Genomic DNA, 12,770 nt, shown 5'->3' on the forward strand with positions numbered 1-12,770 from the left:
CTTTTAGCACAGTAATGAAGTCACTCCCAAGGTTCACCGTTCAGCCAAAGATTAGACAGCCCCATAAAACAAAACAAGACTAATGGGGTACAACAGTCCAGGGAGAAGGACTAGAAGGCAGTAGGGGAGAAGAAAGCTCATAATAGGGAACCCTATGTTGAGAAGAGACAGTGATCACGTGTTGTAGGGTTGTTAACCATTGTCATAAAACAATATGTATACTGTTTAATGAGAAGCTATCTGTTCTGTAAACCTTCATCTAAAGTACAATAAAAAAAATTATTTCATAAAAAAGTTTTAAACATAGAAGAAAACATTCTTTGATGGTTACAAGTGTTGAGATGGAGGGAGAGGAGTATTCACTAACTAGATAGTAGACAAGAATTATCTTAGGTGAAAGGAAGGACAACATACAATACAGGGAAAGTCAGCACAACTAGACTAAACCAAAGCTACGAAGTTTCCTGAATGCAACCAAACACTTCGAGGGACAGACTAGCAGAGGCCAGGGTCTGGGGACCATGCTTTCATGGAACATCTAGGTCAACTGGCATAACAAAGTTTACTAAGGAAATGTTCTGCATCTTACTTTGGTGAGTGGCGTCTGGGGTTTTAAAAGCTAACGAGCAGCCATCTAAGATGCATCAATTGGTCCCAACTCACCTGGAATAAAGGAGAATGAAGAACACCAAAGTCACAAGGTTAAGTATTACCCCAAGAGTCAGAAGGGGCCACATAAACCAGAGACTGCATCAGCCTGAGACCAGAAGAACTAGATGGTGCCCGGCTACCACCAATGACTGCCCTGACGGGGAATACAACAGAGTCCCTGATGGAGCATGAGAAAAGTGGAGTGTAGAACTCAAAGTCTAGTGAAAAGACCAGACTTAATGATCTGTCCAAAACTGGAGGATCCTCAGAGGGCATGGTCCCTGGACTCTCAGTCAACTCAGAATGAAAACCATTCCTGAGTCCAGCTCTTCATATAAAGATGACTGGACTATGGGACGTAAAATGATACCCGTGAAGAGTGTGCTTCTTAGCTCAAGGAGACATGAGACTAAATGGGCAGCTCCTGTCCAGAGGTGAGATGAGAGGGCAGAGAGGGTCAGGAGCTGCTTGAGTGGACGTGGGAAATCAGGGGTGGAAAGGAGGAATGTGCTGTCACAGTAGAGGGAGAGCAATTAGGGTCACACAACAATGTATGTATAAATTTTTGTATAAGAGACTAACTTGAATTTTAAACTTTCACTTAAAATATAACAATATAATAATAAAAAAAAGAATATTCAAAAGGTAAATTAGCATAGAGTTTTAGCCTTGTAGGTGTACTGATACATGTAAGCTGGGCTTACGAAAATTTTTTTTGTTGTTATAACTAACTACAGAGGTATTTTTATAAAAAATAATAAATTTCTGCTGAGACAGTGCAAACAAATATGCATTGATAGTTACTAGTGACTGGAATGCAAAAGTTGGAGAAGAACAAGGATCGGTAGTTGTAAAATATGGCCTTGGTGATAGAAATGACACTAGAGATTGCATGATAGAGTTTTGCAAGATCAACAATTTATTCATTGAAATACCTTTTTTCAACAACATAAACTGCGATTATACACATGGTCCTTGCCAGAGGGAATACTCAGTAATCAAATCGATTACATTCGTGGAAAGAGACTATGGAAAAGCACAATATCATTAGTCAGAACAAGGTCAAGGGCCAACTACGGAAAAGACCATCTATTGCTCATGCACAAGTTTAAGTTGAAGCTGAAAAAATTAAAACAAGTCCAGAAAAGCTGAAGTCCAACCTTCAGTATATCCAACCTGAAATTAGAGACCCCTTCAAGTATAAATTTGACACACTGAATACTAATGACCTAAGACAAGATGAGTTGTGAAATGACATCAAGGACATCACACATGAAGAAAGTAAAAGGTCACTGAAAAGACAGGAAAGTGAGAAGAGGTCAAAATGTATGTCAGAAGAGTCTCTGAAACTTACTCTTGAACCTAGAATAACTAAAGTGAACAGATGAAATGATGATGTTAAAGAGCTGAACAGAAGATTTCAAGGGCTACTCTACAAGGCTCAGTAAAGTATTATAATGAAAGGTGCAAAGACCTGGAACTAGAAAACTAAAAGGGAGAACATGCTTGGCATTTCTCAAGCTAAAAGAACTGAAGAAAAAATGCAAGCCTCGAGTTGCAATATTGAAGAATTCTGTGGAAAAAAATGTTGAAAGAAGCAGAAAGCATCAAAAGAAGATGGAAAGAATACAGTCACTGTACCAAAAAATGAATGGTTGACTTTCAAATATTTTAGGAGGTAGCATATGATCAAGAATAGATGGTAATAAGTGAAGAAGTTCAAGCTGCACTGAAGGCTTTGGAGGAAAACAAGACTCCAGGAATTAACTGAATATCAGTTGAGATATTTCAACTCATGGATGCAACACTGGAAATGCTCACTTGTCTATGCCAAGAAATTTGGAAGATAGCTACCTGGCCAACAGACTAAAAGAGATCCATATTTGTGCCCATTCCAAAGAAAGACGATCCAATTGAATGTGAAAATTATTGAACATTATCATTAATATCACAAGCAAGTAAAATTTTGCTGAAGATCATTAAAAGATGGTTGCAGCAGTACATTGACAGGGAACTGCAAGAAGTTCAAGCTGGATTCAGAAAAGGATGTGGAACAAGAGATATCATTGCTAATATCGGATGAATCTTGCATGAAAGCAGAAAAATCCAAGAAAGGTGTTTACATGTTTTACTGATTATGCAAAGGAATTTGATTGTGTGGATCAGAACAAATGATAGATAACATTGTGAAGAATGGGAATTCCAGAACACTTAACTGTGCTCATGAAGAGCCTGTACATAGGCCAGGAGGCAGTTATTCGAACAGAACAAGGGGATACTGTGTGGTTGAAAATCAAGAAAGGTGTGGGTTAGGGTTGTTTTCTTTCACCATACTTATTCAATCTGTATGGTTATGAGCAAATAATCCAAGAAACTGGACTGTATGAAGAAGACCAGGGCATCAGGATTGGAGGAAGACTCATTAACAACCTGCAATATGCAGATGACACAACCGTGCTAGCTGAAAGTGAAGAGGACTTGAAGCACTTACTGATGAAGATCAAAGACCACAGCCTTAAATATGGACTACACCTCAACATAAAGGAAACAAAAATTATCATAACTGTACTAATAAAGCTACATCATGATAAAAGGAGAAAAGATTATTAAAGTTGTCAAGGATTTTGTTTTACTTGGATCCACCATCAATGCTCATGGAAGCAACAGTCAAAAAATCAAACAATGCACTGCATTGGGAAAATCTTCTGAAAAAGACCTCTTTAAAATGTTAAGAAGCGAAGATGTCACCTTGAGGACTAAGGTGCGCTTGACCCAAACCATGGTATTTTCAATTTCCTGATGCATGAGAAAGCTGGACAACGAATAAGGAAGATCTAAGAAGAAATGATGCCTTTGAATTATGGTGTTGGCAAAGAATGTTGAATATACCATGGACTACCAGAAGAACAAACAAATCTGTCTAGGAAGAAGTGCAGCCAGAATGGCAACACTACGTCTCACAAACTTTGGACATGTTATCAGGAGGGACCAGTCCTTGGAGAAGGACTGGCAAAGTAGAGGGTCAGTGAAAAAGAGCAAGACCTTCCACGAGATGGATTGACAAAGTGGCTGCAACAATGGTATCAGACTTATTGTGAGGATGGCACAGGACCGGGGAGTATTTTGTTCTGTTGTACGTGGGGTCGTTATGAGTCAGAACCTATTTTATGACACCTAACAACAACAGTAACACTCAGGGAGGGGGAAACTGAAGTGAACCCCTGTAGACTCCCTGAACTGAGAAAACAGAATTGAGATAGTAAGAGACCAAGGCTGCTAGATTTCATAGGACAAAGTACTAGAAAGGAGAGATCTTCACAACCAAAGAAAAGGAGATTTCTAATCATTGCATATATATGAGGAAACTACCTGAAACCAGAGAAAGAACTATCCAAAATGATCAGAGGGAACAGTTCATATTACCACCAGCTGAACCAAAAAATATCATAATGGATGGGATTTGGCTAGATCAGTCCGAAATGTTTTGCCTCAGTGGTGGAGAATAATTAATCCTAGAAAGCACTGCTCCACACCCGCCTAACAAATCATAAAAGAAACTCTGACATAAATGAAATGTTTTTGAAGTAACTAACTGTATTATAGAGCAAAGCTCCTGAAGATTTATAAGAATACAAAAATACTGAACACCAAACAAGGTAAAACCACAACATCTAGTATTCAATAAAAACACATCAGGCATGCATAGATGTAGGACAACATGGCCCATGATAAGAATAATCAGTCCTCATACTCTCAACCAACAGAAAAAGAAGATACTTCTCTCCCCTCCCTGATGTGGCGTTGACTGAAGACCTTATAATGACCTCACCTCAACTTGGGAGGCGAAGAGACAATTCTCTGTAAGATCCTGCTTACAAGCTTAATGGAATATATATAGATATATGTATATGTATCTATCTATATATACACACATACATACATATATATATATATATATGTATATACTAGCATTTCCTGGAATGAAGAAAGTATGAGTGAAAATTTAACTTAGAAAAACTACACAATAAAGATATTCCAATATTTTGTTTTATTCAGTAGAAATCTAGTAAATGTATGAGAGAATAATTTCTGAGACCGCTAAACCAAGGGAGGAGAAACATAATTTTAGATTGAGCCGTTGCTATTGGTACACTTAGACAAGACTGTAGCTTGAGCAAGTGAAAGTCAATCTAACTGGTTAATAACTTAGTTGACTGAAGCCAGAACCAAATTGCTACCCTGCTAAACGATTTTTAAGACATTAGCAATTCCTTGTAAAATACATAAGACTTAATGTAGACACTTACATAAATTGGAACCTAAAATACTTGTAATGAACAACCTATTTACTAACCCCAAGGAACCCTGGTGGTGCAACATTTAAGGACTCAGCTGCTAACTGAAAGGTCGGAGGTTCGAACCCACCCAGGGGCTCTGCAGGAGAAAGACCTGGTGATCTGTTCCCATAAAGATTACAGCTAGAAAACCCTATTGGGCAGTTCTACTTTGTCACATGAGATTACTAGGAGTCAAAAATCAACTCAATGGTAACTAACAACAACAACGTAAGCTGTTGTTGCTGGTTGCTGTCGAGTTGATTCAAACTCATGGCAACCTCATGTATAACAGAGTAGAGCTGCTCTATAAAGTTTTCTTGGCTGTAATTTTAATGACAAGGAGCTCTGATGTTGCACTGATTAAGCACTCGGCTGCTAACCAAAAAGGTCAGTGGTTTGAACCCACCAGAAGCTCAATGGGAGAAAGACGTCTGATTCTGTAAAGATTTACTTGCCTTGGAAACACTAGTAGGTAGTTCTACTCTGTCCTGTAGGATCACTATATGATGGAATTGACTCAACAGCAATGGGTTTGTGGGTTTTTTTGTTTTTGAATCTTAATGGAAGCAGATAACCAGGACTGTCTTCCATGGTATCGCTTGGTTAGCAGTCAAGTACAATCTGTTTGTGCCATCTAGGGACTTTCAACTCTCCCCCACCCCCATACAGAAGAAATTAGTAACACAAAGGTATTGCAAAATACACCGGTGAGGGAACACCTTTATCCTGGGAAAGAAAGTTGTTGTTCTCCATAGACCAAAGGAGATGCTGCTATTAAAAAAAATCTCTCTGATTTCAACGGAAATGATAGGATCCCTAAGGACAAAGGCAAGGTGGGCATGGCCATTTCTCTGGATAATAGGAACAGAAGGATAATCAGATGGTTTAATAAGGCTTAATAAGGAGGTATTCTTCACAGAGTCTTATTTTCTCATAAATTGTGTAAAACTGCTATCTGCAAACTTATTAAGTTCTCTCAGATCTGTATATAAAAAAAGAAAGAGAAGGAAGGAAGGGAAGGAGAGAGGGAGGAAGAGAGAGAGAAAGAAAGAAAACTGGTATGGCCACAAAGAGTTACCATGACAGAGTCATGGTCTGTCACCAAATATCAAGATTGAGTCAGTCCACAAAATCAGAGATCCTTAAGGAAGGAGAGGCCATACATTTTTGAGGAAGAACTCTGTAATGACATCATAAGTACCATTGTTTTGTTTCCTAGCATTCCCCAGAGGAACCTGTGGCAGTCACTAGTGTTAACTACACTTGAGTACTTTTTGATATTCCTGGAAACTGGCTTTTAACTTAGTTTGATAAGATTTCATATAAATTTGAGTAGCCAAGAAGTAGACTATGTCAAGTTCAATGTTTTATGCAACCTTCTGATGTACCTTCTGATTCTGTATAAAATATTTCAGATCCCCTTACTCCTCAGGTTCAAGATGCCGTTTGCTTTCTGTCAATCATATGTAGCACTTGGGCTACACCTGGTTTTGGAACTTAGTGTGTGAAATAGGGAAGATTAAAGTTGCAAGTCATTTCTTATTTTCCAATAGGCAGTCATAAATGAAATGATTCTAGAGCTAGCAAAAGTTTCCTGACTGATCAGGGGTTGTTTCTTTAAATGTGCTATGCCAGCATGCTTCTAAACCTGGAGCTATAGTGACTCATCTATAGGCAGTTTCTGATCATGGCAGAAACAGCAGCTCCCCTGATATATCATTCTATGTGGAACTCTGGGAGTCATCTTGGATGCTAATCTTAGCATCTGTTTCTTCAGTCCCCCAATAAATCTCTTAGCTGGAGTTTCCTAAGTGGTGGTACCTGTGTTACAGACTGTATGTGGATGCAAAAATATTGATTTTTCCCATTTACTGGGCAGCTGGTTTGGCCTGGGTGGTCAGAGTTCTTGAATGCGTCCTCTTGACCACAAGAATCCTAAGTATTCCAAGTGATTTAATTTTTTTAAGAAATGATGTAAGCCATTTAATTAAATATAATAAATACCTTTTGCTAAAACTAGGTCGAATGGATTCTAGCTTTTGTTTGTTGGTTTGTTTGTTTTTTTTTTTCTCATCTTATCAATCATTCATACAGTAGCAGTTCTTGGCATATGCCTGTCTTAACTTCGGTTCTCCAGGTTGCAGAAATGAAGTCAGAGGGGTTTTGTGGTAGTGCTTTATTAGCGAGTACAGTCCTCAGGATCAAAATAAAGGAGAGAAAGAGGTAAGGAAAAAGCAACTATGAGAATGTGTTATTGAGCTAGTCTCCATTAAGTGTGACTGATTTCTTGATCTCATGGATGGTACCACCTTCATGAAGCAATTTAAACTGTGTTTTAGGACCATCCATGGTGGGGAAAAGGGAGAGAAATTGAATCATTGGCTTCTTGTTTCCACTAGTAAAATATTTCCTCAGAAAGTATTAGCTCCCTTGTACTTACAAGGCGTGCATGTGTGAGCATCATATGGAATCCAGTGGTATCAAAAGAGGAGACATGAGTTGAAAGCAAGACGTGTGGCCTGAGCATGAGGCAAGGGCCCCTTTAGGTTGTGCCTGCATTAGATCAGTCAGAATCCATGCAAACCTGATTCCTACAGGAGGAAATAGAACAACAAAACAGACGAGGCCAAGAGAATCTGAAGTTGTGCTTAAGAGACACTCTTGTCACAGATCCTTCACATTTATTCTTCACTCTGCCTGGAATACATTTCCCTTCACTCTTGTCAGTTTCTACCGATGCTTCATGATACGTCTTAAATGGTGCTTTCTAAAAGACATCTTCTATTACTCTCCCCTTTCCTCCATGAAGAAGTCTAACTGCTACAATGTCTTGTCAGACCATAACATTTTTCCCTCTATTTAGCACATAACAATTTGTATTAATACATGCATTTCTAAGAATAGTTATTTAATGTAAATCTCCTTCTCAACTTGGAAGATCCCTGGGAACACAGATTCTTTTTCTTCAATAATATATCTCCCATGCTCAAAACAGTGTTTGGAATGTAATAGGCGCTTGAGGAATGTCTGTTAAATTAAGAATGAATTATGTTTATAATGATCCCATCTTTCCCTCAGTCTCCGTAAGAAGAAGATAGATAGACTTAAAATATACTTCATGAGATAAATTGAGTATTTTCACTACATGCACACTTTCAGGATAATTTTCTATAGAGTTAAGGCATGACTGAACAGAGTAACTGTGTACAGGTAAATTACGACAATCACATAGGTTTCTTAATATCTATGTAAAATGTTCTTTTCACACAAACATTCAACGGCTATCAGTATAATGGCAGAAAATATGTTAGCAACAAGATTTTTGGATTTTACCTTTTGCTGAAGTTCATTGCTAGTGCTTTCACACTTAAGGAATAGAACTAATACAATATGTGTCATCTATTCATATGAGAGATTAAAAATGTTGATGTATTTTAATTTTAATCATAACTATTTTTATAATTAATCACTTAACTAGAGCTTAAATAATGGTAAAATAATCTATGTAACCATTAAATGAATCTTAAATTTGAAATATTATGGATAAATACCCAAATAATATGGAAGAAAATATTATAGGGTATTGGTTAAGTGTGTATGTCCAGATATCTTACGAGTCTTGGATAGGAATCTTGATTCCAAAACTTACTAGCTATTTTACTTTGATCAGGTTTATTATCATATCTCATCTTCATTTTTTATATTTAAAATTGCCATTGCCATATTTCAAGGACTCTAAGATGTGATAGAGTATAAGATGCCTCATTATTTTATTTATTTTACTCACCATTAAAAAGAAAAAAAAATCCTAACAATTAAACTGTGGCATTCCATCAGTTATAACATGAATCATGAGTTCAGAGATGTTAGGATTAAAAGAAGAAGAAAAAGAATAATTAATTGACTTAAAATTGATGAAGTACAGTGAGGTTTTGTGAGATTAAATGAGATAATGAATATACAATGCTTAACATGTGCAGGAAATGTCAGAGCTCAATAATATTTAGCAATACAAAAAATTTAGAAATCTATGCTATCTTTAAAATAAGTAGAAAACATAATACAGCCCATCTAAGTGTTTTTGTTTTTTTGTTTTTTTTTTTTTTTTGTTCTACATCATACACTTTCAAAGATTTTCTTTGTTACTGGATGTAGCAAGAACTGGTATAATCATTTTTGGCTTTGACCATTTAATTTCTTTTGTCCTTTCCAATTCATAGCATTTGTTTCCAACTGCTACTGTAGTGCTTTTGACTTAACAATAAAGAGAAGTAAAAAATGACTGAAGTGAAAACATTCTCTAAGTAGGTTTGCAATCAAAATGTGTCTGCCTTAGTTTGATATATAAGTTTATCCATTATGTCAAAACGTGCTTGCATGTTCAAATAGATCATCCATTCTTATTCACTTGATTCTTGCTTGTCATTTATTCTTCCAACCATCTATCATATTTGTCAAATACTTCAAGATTCAATCATGGGAAACAATACTGCTTTGATGATCACATGTATATTTTCTAACTACATGCATTTTTGAAAATTGGCCAGCATCTAAAGGAAAGAACAGCTTACTATATATAATTTCGTGAAGGGTTTATTATTGTAGTTGTCTAGTTTTATAAATCAGATAGGCTTTAACTCATTGTAACAGTATAGACTGTAAGATCTACCTATATTACAATAAATTACTAATGTTTTACAAACCTTTTTGTAATATATCACTTGTCTAAACATAACACTTTCTGAATTAGCAATAAAGCAAGATGGATCTCTGGTTCCTTCAGAGGACCTTAGCAGCCAAAGAATAACGTTAGCAGCTAAAAATAACAACTAGTTTTACTTTCACTGATTCTACAGTTTGTATTTGTTTAGACCCATTTTGGGTTGAATTTTTTTTCTTAATTGTGCTTTAGGTGAAGGTTTACAGAGCAAATTAGTTTCTCATTAATCAATTAATACACATTATTTTGTGACATTTGATGCCAGCCCCGTGGCATGTCAACACTCTCCCCTTCTTGACTTTGGGTTCCCCGTTTCCGTTTGTCCAGCTTTCCTGTCCTCTCCTGCCTTCTTGTCCTTTCCCCTGGACTGGTGTGCCCATTTGGTCTCACATACATGGTTGAGCTACATGTATTATTGTTTGTTTTATGGGCCTGTCTAATCTTTGGCTGAAAAGTGAACCTCACAAGTGACTTCAGTACTGAGTTAAAAGGGTGTCCGGGGACCATACTCTCAGGGTTTCTCCAGTCTCTGTCAGAAGCCACAGGGTCAATTCTTAATCATCTCCTTCTCCTAGCTTTTATTTGACTATCTCCTCTCCTCTAAATAATTATAGAGATAAAAAGTTTTAAGCATCTTATTAAAAGCAAAACTCTGAAGAATAACATATTTATGTCATAGTATGATATGTACTGACCAATATATATATATATATGTACACATAGGAGCCCTGGTGGCATAATGGTTAAGTGCTATGACTGCTACCTAAAAGGTCAGCCGTTCGAATTCACCAGCCACTCCTTGGAAACCATTTGGGGCAGTTCCACTCTGTCCTATAGGATCACTATGAGTCAGAATCAACTCAACAGCAATGAGTTTGGTTTTATATATATATATATGTATATATGTATGTGTGTATATATCTTTGCAGCTACCATGACAAAAATGTAACTCTCCATTGGAGTTAGTGAAAATTTTTATTATGTTGTAATTGTATACTTAAGAAGATAATGGCATCTTTCTATGAAGACATTAGTAATGGCTTCAGTATGAAAAAATTCTGTACGGAGTTTGAATTACATAATTGATATAGTATTTACTTGTCTTAGTTTATTGTATCAGAACCTAGCACTAGCATTATAACCATAGCAAAAGGTGTCACATACACATAGAAAAAAAGCACACATAACATACACACCTTCAAAAACAGTCACATAGATAAGCAAAAGACTGTGTCTTTATATTCTAAAATCTCTACTTCCTCTACAAGGGTTTTTACTCAAAATAAATGTTCTAAAGATCCCCTTTTACAATCTGTTAGTGAACTAATTGTTGAATATTATCCAGACAATACCTTCTCACTCTTAAAGACATAAAAATATTTATTTTGTGAAGTCATTTCTGCAAGCAGTTGGCCATTTTTTTATGTTCTTTTAGTTTTTTTATGCGTCCACATAGGAATTAGCCATCTAGTACTGTCATTATTTGTTGAAATTCCTTTCCCTATATCAATTTTCAAATTTCTTGAAAAAATAAACTAAAACTAGACCCGTTGCCGTCAAGGCAATTCCAGCTCATAACGACCTAATACAAATAGTCATGCCTTATTAGCTTTGATATCACTCAATGTTGAATAGATACTGGCACACAGTAGTTACTTTACGTTAAATATTTTCTTTCTATGGGTAACTGAAAGGATACAATTTCTAACTTCATTGATGATTTTTAAATTATATAACTATATTAACTATTTTAAAATTTCTTTTTTTAAAATTCTTACATAGATAGTTTTGTACGCAATCTAGCACTAGAAATTAAAGATCAGAAAAGAAAAAAAGTGCTTCAAATCAGAATCAATTTCAAATTCTAGTTCCAGTGGCTGGGGATGTTGTACATGTTAAGGCATAGGAGGGTGGTTGTTTTGAAAATATAAAGTAACAACAATATGCCAGGCTTTAAAGTTATAGATGGGAGAAACACATTCAGATGTGTACAGGTTCTCCCTTGCCAAAAGCCAGTGAGGTCTGGAAGTCCTCTCCCACCAAAGCCACAGATGGCATTTATGGGCAACCACAGGAAACTATGACAGGCATATTGTAAAAACTGGACAAGAGCCACATCTCCTGCTTCTTCACAGGTGTGTGAAATAGCAAATCTGTAAAGGAGAAAACTGGAACAACTGCTCACATTTAATGGCGATTCCATGCCTCAGAGCCTCGCAGTTGACTCACTACATATATACAGATAAAATCTGATTTCTTTATCAGGCAGACGCTGTGGAGTGGGGTTGGTGCAGAGGCCTTTTGTTTTGACTTTTGAGGTCAGATTAAAAAAATAGTTGGGCCTCTTCCTTTTAGTGAACTTCTGTGGGTCTAGAGAGTGAATTTCAGAAGCCTATCTGAGCTGAAGCGCAGAAGGTTCACATGGAGAAGCATGCCTAGGGCAAAGAAACCTGAAGCAAGGCTTGCTGGCCGAAATGCAGAGGCAGAGGAAGGTGGAAGAACCAGGGAGGTTTAAACAGCGGAAGTTGGCTATGTTGCATAAATAGGTGTCATTGTGTATGAATAAATCAGACGATGGGTCAATCTTCTTTAGTGGGTTTTGAAATGACTGAGTAGGTCCATTTAGGGGAGCTGAGACCTTTTCCAGTATCATACTATGTGTGGTAAAAAGAAGTGAACTGTCTGCCTTGGATTAATATAGGAACAGAAATAGCAAACTCAATAAAAGAGGACCGTTACCAGAATGAATAATAAGATATTTCTACGATAATTTTCTGTCTAGAGGTATATTAAAGGTAAGTAGATAATTTAGTGATAAAAAGCATAGCCCAGGGGTCAGTGCTATGTAAATTCTGTCATATTCTTTAATAATTCTGAGCCTCTGTCTCCTTTTGTTGAAATTGTGATAACGCTATTAATCTCATTGTGTAATGACTTCTGAATATTAGCTCTGGTTGTTCAATGTAGACTAAGTGCTTATTAACACATATTTACGATTAAGTTCGTGGTGTTTAGTTATTTCCAACTATTTATTTTTTGTTGCTTTATACAATTTTGAGTTA

Source organism: Trichechus manatus, unplaced genomic scaffold (genome assembly GCF_000243295.1).
Source record: "Trichechus manatus latirostris isolate Lorelei unplaced genomic scaffold, TriManLat1.0 scaffold00173, whole genome shotgun sequence".
Taxonomy (NCBI): Eukaryota; Metazoa; Chordata; class Mammalia; order Sirenia; family Trichechidae; genus Trichechus; species Trichechus manatus.